The following is a 9716-nucleotide window of genomic DNA, read 5'->3' on the forward strand; positions in this document are numbered from 1 at the left end:
TGGCGCAGTGGTTGAGAATACGCCTGCCGACGCAGGGAACACAGGTTCGTGCCCCGGTCCGGGAAGATCCCACATGCCGCTGAGCAGCTGGGCCCGTGAGCCATGGCCGCTGAGCCTGCGCGTCCGGAGCCTGTGCTCCGCAACGGGAGAGGCCACAACAGTGAGAGGCCCGCGTACCGCAAAAAAACAAACAAACAAAAAAAGAATAATGTTCTATACATTAGCAAAAGACAATTAGAAAATTTAATAGGATGAATTATCCCATTTAACCTAGTAACAAGATCTGTGAATTACTTAAATATAAATCTCACCAAAAATATATTAATCCTATCTGAAGAAAATGACCAAATTTTATTATAGAATATAAAAATTTTGAATAAATGGAAAGATATTCCTTGTTAGTCCATGGCTAGATTCACTATCATTAAAGTCTATTTTTTCCAAAGTAATCTATTAATTCTCAATACAATTTTGATAAAAATCCTAGTTTCTTATGGAACTTGATAAGGTGATAGTAAAGTTTATAGAAGATAATGGGCGAAGAATATCTAAAACAATTTTGAAGAAAAACAAGTCAGAAGAACTCTCCCTAGCAGAGAGAAAGAGTTACTATGAAGCTATAAGTGATTAAAATAGTGCTTTTTTGAACCAGAGACAGGCAAATAGACCAGAGGAACAGAATAGAGAGCCCAGAAGCAAACCCATAAATGAATGAAAAATCGGAGTATGACAGAAGTGGCATTGCAAACTGCTGGGAAAAGATGGTGTATTCAATAAATGATGCTGGGGAAACTGTTTCCTGTATGGAAAAATAGAATCAAATGGCATTTATACCTCAGAACATTTCCTGAAATATATTTTAAATAGATGAAAATCTAAATGGGAGCAGCAAACCTTAAAACATTTAGCAGAAACTATCAAAATGTGGTTTTCTTTCAACAGGATAGAAAGGATTTCTTAGATACTTAGATACAATAAAAGACTTGCAAATTTGATTTGTTGAAAGATTAAAACTTCTATACAACAAATCATTTCATAAAGTAAAAATACAAGCCACAGACTGCAAAGAGATATTAAAAGGCATTTACTCAACAAAAAACTGGCATGAAGAAAACGTGAACAACTCATAAAATGTAAAAGACAACCCAACAGAAAGAAAAAAGGGGGCCAGCAAAGGAAAGGCACTGAAGAAGAAACCATAAGGACCAGTACATATAGGACGAGATGCTCTACCACACCGGGAATACAGGAAATGCAAATTCAATCTACACATACATAGCATCGCAAATCTGACAGTAACAGGGGTGAACAAGGAGGAGTTCTCACACACAGGCAGTAGGAAGTAATGGGATACACTCACCTTGGGAAGCAAGCTGGCAGTAAAGATCACAATGCTGTAGATGCACCTGCCCTTAAACACAGCAAATCCACTGCTAAGTACTCACCCAAGAGAAAACTGCACACATCAAGATGAGACGCATGAAGACAGTTACGAAGCACGGGTCTGTCATAGGAAAACAGAAGAGGAGAAGAATATATCCATCAGTATATGTCAATGGGTACATAAATTGTAGTATTTTTATACAATGAATCTAGTACACAGCAGTTAAAATGACAGATCCTTGGTTAAACATCCCCAAACATAACACTGAGCCAAAAATAAGGATGATATATGCAAGATGACAATAGTGAAATAAAAAATTTAAGTACAGTAAAGAACACTATTTACCATTTTTTAATACCTGCATATGTTTTCAAAAAATATAAAAATATGGATAGCTGGATAGGAAGGATTCTCACCAACTCTAGGATTGTATTTACTTCTGGTCAAGGGCAGGAGTGGGGTGAAAAATGAGCTCGAACTATATGTGTATGGTTTGGCTTCTTGAAAAAACAAAATACCTAAAGCAAACATAACAAAATATAAGGTCTGGTAAATCTGGATGGGTATTTTTACATAAGCCTCTGACCTTTAGAGAAACGTCTGAAACAAAGTTTCCCTGTGTCAACAATGTCTTGATTTTCAAGTTCCCCTGTTTTTGTCAGCATTAGAGGAACATGGCCTCTGAGTTGGAATTAGATTAATATAAATAACACCTTCAAGCTATTCCTTGTAAAACTCTATTATAGACTCTATGCCTACTATACATGCCTATCATGGAAGTAGGAAATAGATGGTAACTCCCAGAGAAAATGCACCAGATTTAATCCTAAACGTATTCGTGGCAGCCTATCAGTGAGAAAAGCTAGAAACCACGTCAAGGTCCAGCATCAGGGAAATAATAAATTATCACGGTACAACTACACTACAGTATTCTATACGATAATTAAAAACCATGTTTTTTAAGAACATGAATGACATGAAACAGTAAGCGGCAAATCTTACAACTTTATGTGTAAAATTAACTGAAAAACAAATGATGCAAAATTAAAGCACGAGCATATTTTGAACCATGTGAACACATTTATAGAAAAAAAAAAGGCCTAGAAAGATTCCTCAAGCTCTTAGTGTTTTTTCCTTCTAATTCACTGTTATATACTTTCCCAAACTTTTTCAAATGTGCATTTATTATTTTTACATTTAGAAATAAATCCATTAAAGACACATTAAAATGGAGAAAAGCAATATACCTCTTCCCTAATGTAAAAAGAAATTATAGTTTACCAAAGACACTTCTCTCTATGTCTTAGACGTTAACTGGTATTTTCTCTTCTGTTTTGACACATGCCACATCTGCTTAAAGTTTTAATCTTGATAAGAAATATGATAGGCTGCTCATTTACCTAGACATTAGGATGCACAGCCTGGGGCATCACTCTCTATTCTGGTAAAAAGAACCATTCTTTAGTCTTCACAGGAACTCTGAGCTTCCCAGCTAAACTCTGGCATCCTGCCAGGTGGATACTTCAGTATTAAAAAATTCAGCCCTTGGAAATGTTACAATGTTATTCTTTAAAAGAAGAAAATGTAAACTGAAGAATCTAATTAGGTAAGAGTTGGGTTGCCTCTCCTCAGCTGTCCTCTTAGAAATATACAAAAAAAATAAAAGAGCGAGAGCGAGAGCGAGAGAGAAAGGAAAGAAGCAAGTGGAAGAAAGGGGGTGGCCTAGGCTTAGGTGCAGACCAGATCAACTATCATAATTCAAATGATGGTTTGAATTCAAAACTCACTGGTTACATTTGCAAGGCAGAGACTGCAGCAAACACTTCATTTAAAATTAGTAAGAGAATGAGGGCATCATAAAGAGATTAAGAAATGGATTTGAAGTCAGTTCAAAGGAGGAAAAGCTGGAACAAGTGCAAGCTGTGGAGATGAGAGAGAAAATATAAATGCTGGAGATCACAAAGAAAACAAGGGGATGTGAGCCACAGAGATGAGAGAGAGAAGAGGAGATTCGATTAAGGGAAAAGAAAGGGATCACAGAAAGGAGGGGTTGTAGGTAGTGGAGAGAAGGGGAGGAAAGGGGAGAGAACAAGGGATAGAGGCAGTTAACCCGAGAGATAGAGATGGAGGGAGAGGTGGGGAGATTGAGAACGTAGAGTGAACTCAAAAACCTCCTGTGCACTCACTGCGTACAGAATCAAACCTGGAACTCCTTTCTGGCATTCCAAGTACGTATTGCTTGATGTGTATCCACCTTTCCAGCCTCATTTCCCTCTATTCCTACCATCCCACGTGTCTTCTTGAGTTTCGGGGACACACTCTGACCTTTTCCACCTCTTTGCCCTTGGCGCCTACTGCCTCAGTCTAGAATGCTCTCCCCCCACTTCCATTCCCACTTGGACATATTAGCCTTGTTCTGGTGTGACAATTCAAACAGATCACCTCCAAGAAGTCTTCTGAGATATCCTAGTGGGAATTAATTCTTTCTCTAAAAACCACCTGATAATATTACTTCATTTTGGTACTCATATGCCTGGTATGCCTCCACTAGTTGGAAGATTTAGAGAATCCTTTTAAGCCCCTTCCACTAAAATTCCAGGTGCTTTACACATAGAAATTGCCCAATAAGTGTTGGTTGTATTCACCTGAACAGCTCAGGAGCTGTTGACATTGTCATATAGTGGCTTCCCCAAAATATCACCCAAACAACCTGATACGACAAAGCAGAATTTCTTCTTACTGTAGGAAGTGAGAACACTACCTTCAAAGAGTCTTCCTATCCTCACAAATGAAGAAGGGAAAACTGGGGAAGTTTATGATATTTGAAGTCTACTGAAAAGCATGTCTTTCAATGTGGGAAGCTTGGTTAGGATTGGGTAAGAATCATGATAAAGTAGTTGAGAAATCGAGGACACAGTATAGTGAGAATTTTGAAGAGGGATGTTCAAAGGGTGTTAGGAGGTAAACTTGTTGAATGCTTTTCCCTACTTGAGAGTTGGATCTTCAGAATGCCCAGTAAAGTTAATTGCAATATTTATTTTCTTGGGCAAGCTTTTTCTGAAAGAGTAAAGTTAAATTGATGAAGAAAGTATAATAGTAGAGTCATGTTAATGTGGATAGTAAGCTGTGTGAGGGGTAGATGGCTTCTTTCTTAGCATCAATGAGAATTTTCCAGGCATCCAGTAACAGCATTTTAAGGATGGATCTCAGAAGAAAAAGAAGTGAAACATGACAAAGCTTCTTTATTGTCCCATCATCCTGTCTTTTCCATTAGTCAATTGCCTCATTCTTTTAAATGAGACAGAAACAACTAGAGCAGCACCCTGTGATTCCAACATACAGACCCTATTAGGAAATTTAAATCCAGATATTTTTAGAACTTTCAAGATACCCCTAAGGTTCTGAATGTGGGAGAAGAACAAGAGAGAATGGTAAAGAATGGAGACTTTTTGTTATGCCAGGAATGCTACAAAAGCTTAATTCACATGTCAAAATTCAGTTCCTAGGGGGCTCTTTTGAAGAGATTCTGAGGCCACCACGTCTGGGCTTAGCAGAAAGAGCAGTATGATTGATTACTGATGTCTGCCAAGGGCCCAGGAAAGGCAGTGGTGGTCTGCATGTTAAGTATTTGCTATTTCTGGGTTATCGAGAAAAGACCAGACTTATTGTTTCACCTCATTCAGGTTTTTTGTTTGGTTTTGCTTTGATATTTGTTTCTCATTCTTCCTGGTAGAGCCACACTAATTCCAAGTGGCCACTGTGTCTTTACTGCCAAAATATTTGGGTGAAGGCTTTGGAGGGTTCCATGAAAATACAAATATTATTTCAGAGTAGTAAGACAGTAAAACGCCATTTTTTTTTTTTTTTTTTTTTTTTTGCAGTGTGCGGGCCTCACACTATTGTGGCCTCTCCCATTGCGGAGCACAGGCTCCGGACGCACAGGCTCAGCGGCCATGGCTCACAGGCCCAGCCACTCCGCGGCACGTGGGATCTTCCCAGACCGGGGCACGAACCCGTGTCCCCTGCATCAGCAGGCATACTCTCAACCACTGCACCACCAGGGAAGCCCTAAAATGCCATTTTTAAAATATGACTCAGCCAGAATAGATTCAGCTGACCTAAATCTTGAGGGAAATTAGGTAAATCAGAATATCCTGCTAGGGTGGTTATTCAAGATTGCGGAGTAAGAGGATATGGAACTCACCTCCTTCCACAAGCACCTCAAAAATACATCTAAAAATGGAACGATTCCCACAGAACACCTACTGAACACTAGCAGAAGACCCCAAACACCTGAAAGGACAAGAAAGATCTCCATGTAACTGGATAGGGTGAAAGGGAAAAAAAAAGAGGAAGCTGATGGGACCTGTGCCCTTGGGAGTGAGCTGAAAAACAGGAAAGGTTCCTGCACCCTGGGAAGCCCCCACACTGGCAGGGAGATCAGCCGGGACAGAAAGGGAGCTTCAGAGGCTCAGAGGAGAGCACAGCAACTGGTCTGTGGTAGGCAGAACAGAGAGAGACTTGCACATTTGATCCATGCCACCACCCTGTGTGCCCCAGCCTGAGATGAACATCTACAGGTACAGGCAGGGACTGGGTGGTGGAACTCAGGGCTTAGAGGACAGACCCAGGGAGAGGACCGCTGTTGGCTGTGCAGAGACAGTCTGAAGACACTAGCGTGTGGTGTGGCCGCAACCATGGTGTGTTCACAGAAGCCCGGACCCGCCAGAGAAGCAAAGTGCCGTTGTTCAGTGGCCTGCAAAGGGAGGGGCAGGGTGGCCATCATGGCTTCTTTCTCCATGTGCTGGCCCCTGCCTCCCCAGGCTCTGGGAGAGTGTACCCCAGCCACTGCCTTGTGGCTCCCACCTCCATGGGCTCTCATGCCCCAGCTGCCACCTCAGCAGGTTCCAGGAGCGGCCATCAGCGGGTTGCCCACTCACAGAGGCAGGACCCAAACCACAGCTGAGCCCCAGGGGCTACGAGGCAGAATGCAGGGCTGAAATTTCTCCCCACGGCTGCGTGAGCCACAGATTTATACTTCCACCACCGGCTTTGTAAACTGAGTGCCTGCAGGACATCTGAGTGGACAACAAGTGCTCCCCCGACTGGGATGAGTCTAACATTAGCAGCTGTGGGCTCTGTGGGTGTGTACACACAGAGGCTGGGCCAGGCCAGGGTCTGAGCTGCCTCCATAGCTCCCACAGTGGGACCAGGTTCATGACTGCTGCAGTTCTGGTACCTAACTTCAGTGGACCTGTGCTGGTGTCCTTATGAAAACAACACCTGAGGGACAGGGCTGATTGCCGGCATACCCAAGGTTGAGACAGGGCCAAAGGCAGTGCCAACAACAGTGTACTTTGTGAGCCCACATAACAAGTGACAGGTGACACAACAGAGCACACTCACCAATGAACAGCTCTGGCAGAGGAATACTCAGTGGCTCCTCTCCCAGTGGGAGTGCTCCAATCCCACATACCTCACACTGCAGCTCAAAAACACAGTTTAGAAATGGATCTGGTGAGCTCGCTTCAGCAGCACATATACTAAAATTGGAACGATACAGAGAAGATTAGTATGGCCCCTGCGCAAGGATGACATGCAAATTCGTGTAGCATTCCGTATTTTTGGCAGCTCTATTTACAACAGCCAGGATATGGAAACAACCTAAGTGTCCATCGACAGATGAATGGATAAAGAAGATGTGGCACATATATACAATGGAATATCAGCCATAAAAAGAAACGAAACTGAGTTATTTGTAGTGAGGTGGATGGACCTAGAGTCTGTCATACAGAGTGAAGTCAGTCAGAAAGAGAAAAACAAATACCATATGCTAACACATATACATGGAATCTTAAAAAAAAAAACAAAAAACGGTCTGAAGAACATAGGGGCAGGACAGGAATAAAGATGTAGACGTAGAGAATGGACTTGAGGACACAGGGAGGGGGAAGGGTAAGCTGGGACGAAGTGAGAGAGAGGCATGGACATATATACACTACCAAATGTAAAATAGATAGCTAGTGGGAAGCAGCCGCATAGCACAGGGAGATCAGCTCAGTGCTTTGTGACCACTTAAAGGGGTGGAATAGGGAGGGTGGGAGGGAGACGCAAGAGGGAGGAGATATGGGGTTATATGTATACATATAGCTGATTCACTTTGTTATACAGCAGCAACTAACACAACATTGTAAAGCAATTATACTCCAATAAAGATGTTAGAAAAAAAGAAATGGATCTGGGGGCTTCTACCCCAACAACTAGGGAACAGACCCAGCCTCTAACAGGGCAATGACAACCACAGAGCAAAAAGGAGGCCCTGCTCACTAGTCACTCAATATTCAGTGCAGGCTCTGGTCACCACAACTCCAGTCAAGCCTCCTGTCAAGGAGATAATGGCCAGCATACATTGAGGAAAGAGGTGGCAGTCATCCACACTAAAAATAGTCCTTGCACCAAAAATATTAAACCCACACAAGCTACACAGGGATGCTCCCACAGAAAAATAGCCCTCCAAGACCACAGCAGATAATTGTTTCTCTTAAACTCATACAGCAAGAGAAATATAAGTAAAATGAAGAAGCAGAGGAACCTCTCCCAATTAAAAAATCAAGAGAATTCCCCTAAAAGAACAATGAAACAGACCTCTTCAGTCAAATAGACAGAGTTCAAAAAGGAGATAATGAAAATACTGAAGGAATTAAGGACTATTGACAGAAAGGCAGATTACTGTAAAAAGGAACTAGAAACTATAAAGGGGAACGAAGAAAAATTAGAAAATTCATTCACCGAGATGAAAGCTGAGCTAAAGTCAATGAATAGCGGAATTAATAATGCAGAAGAACAAATAAGTGATCTGGAAGATAGAATAATGGAAATCACCCAATGAGAATCACAAACAGAAAGCCAAATTAAAAAAAAAAGCAATATAAGAGACCTATGGGCTAATATAAAGCATTCCAATCTATACTTAAAGGGGATCCCAGAAGGAAAAGAGAGAGAAAAGGGGATTGAAAAGGTATTTGAAGAAGTTATGACTGAAAACTTCCCAAACGTAAAAAGGAAACAGATTTCCAGGTACAGGAAGTACAGAGGGTCCCAAACAAGATAAATCCAAACAGACCTACACCAAGACATATTACAATTAAAACGGAAAAACTTAAAGATAGAGGATTCTAAAGGCAGCAAGAGAAAAACAGAGTTAAGGCTTCATAAGGCTATGAGCTTATGTCTCTAAAGAAACACTACAAGCTAGAAGGGAGTGGCAAGATATATTCAAAGTCCTGGAAGGGAAAAATCTGCAACCTAGGATACTCTACTGAGCAAGATTATCATTTAGAATAGGAGAGAGAAATCATTCTTCAGACAAGCAAAACCTAAAAAATTACAGTAATACAAAACCTATCCTAAAGGAAATACTGAAAGATCTTCTCTAAATAGAAAAGAAGAATCAATACGGAAGAGAAAATCACAATTAGAAACTAAATCACTCAAGCCAGTACACAGGTTAAAAAAAAAATTCAAAAAATATCTGTGAAAGTGATAACCACAATAAACAACATAAGGATGAACAAGAAGAAGGAAAAGAGGACATGAAAATCATAAAATGTGTGGGATAGTAAGAAAATGTAGATTTTTTTTTCAAGAATGTGTTTGAGGCTATGAGACTACCAGTCTAAGGCAATTAGATATAGGAAGGGGTTAACATACTTGAAAAACAGAGTAACCACAAATCAAAAACATACAATAGATTCACAAAAACCAAAAAGAAGAGAACATAAGTATAATACAAAAGAAAATCATCAAACCACAAAAGGAAAAACAGAAAGAAAAACAAAGGGACAAAGCAGAAATATAAAATCAATGGGAGGGGCTTCCCTGGTGGCGCAGTGGTTGAGAGTCCGCCTGCTGATGCAGGGGACACAAGCTTGTGCCCAGGTCTGGGAGGATCCCACATGCCGCAGAGCGGCTGGGCCCGTGAGCCATGGCCGCTGAGCCTGCGCATCCAGAGTCTGTGCTCCGCAATGGGAGAGGCCACAACAGTGAGAGGCCCGCGTACCACAAAAAAAAAAAAAAAAAAAAAAAAAATCAATGGGAAAACAAGTTTTAAAATGGCAATAAATACATATCTATCAATAATTACCTTAAATTTCAATAGATTAATGCTCCAATCAAAATACACAGAGTGGCCGATTGGATAAAAAACAAGAGTCTGCAATATGCTGCCTACAAGAGACTCACTTTAGGGCAAAGGACACACATAGATTGAAAGTGAGGGGATGTAAAAAGCTTTTTCATGTAAATGGAAATGACAAGAAAGTCATTTGACAAG

The 9716-nt window shown here is 41.0% G+C and overlaps 1 non-coding gene across 1 annotated transcript; it reads left to right on the forward strand.

Moving 5' to 3' along the window:
* The first annotated feature begins 6903 nt into the window (after positions 1–6903).
* LOC117312072 (U6 spliceosomal RNA) lies at positions 6904–7010 on the forward strand. Its single transcript, XR_004526240.1, has one exon. It is a non-coding gene; the product is annotated as a U6 spliceosomal RNA (small nuclear RNA).
* Positions 7011–9716: the final 2706 nt, after the last annotated feature.

This window comes from Tursiops truncatus, chromosome 3 (genome assembly GCF_011762595.2).
Source record: "Tursiops truncatus isolate mTurTru1 chromosome 3, mTurTru1.mat.Y, whole genome shotgun sequence".
Lineage (NCBI taxonomy): Eukaryota > Metazoa > Chordata > Mammalia > Artiodactyla > Delphinidae > Tursiops > Tursiops truncatus.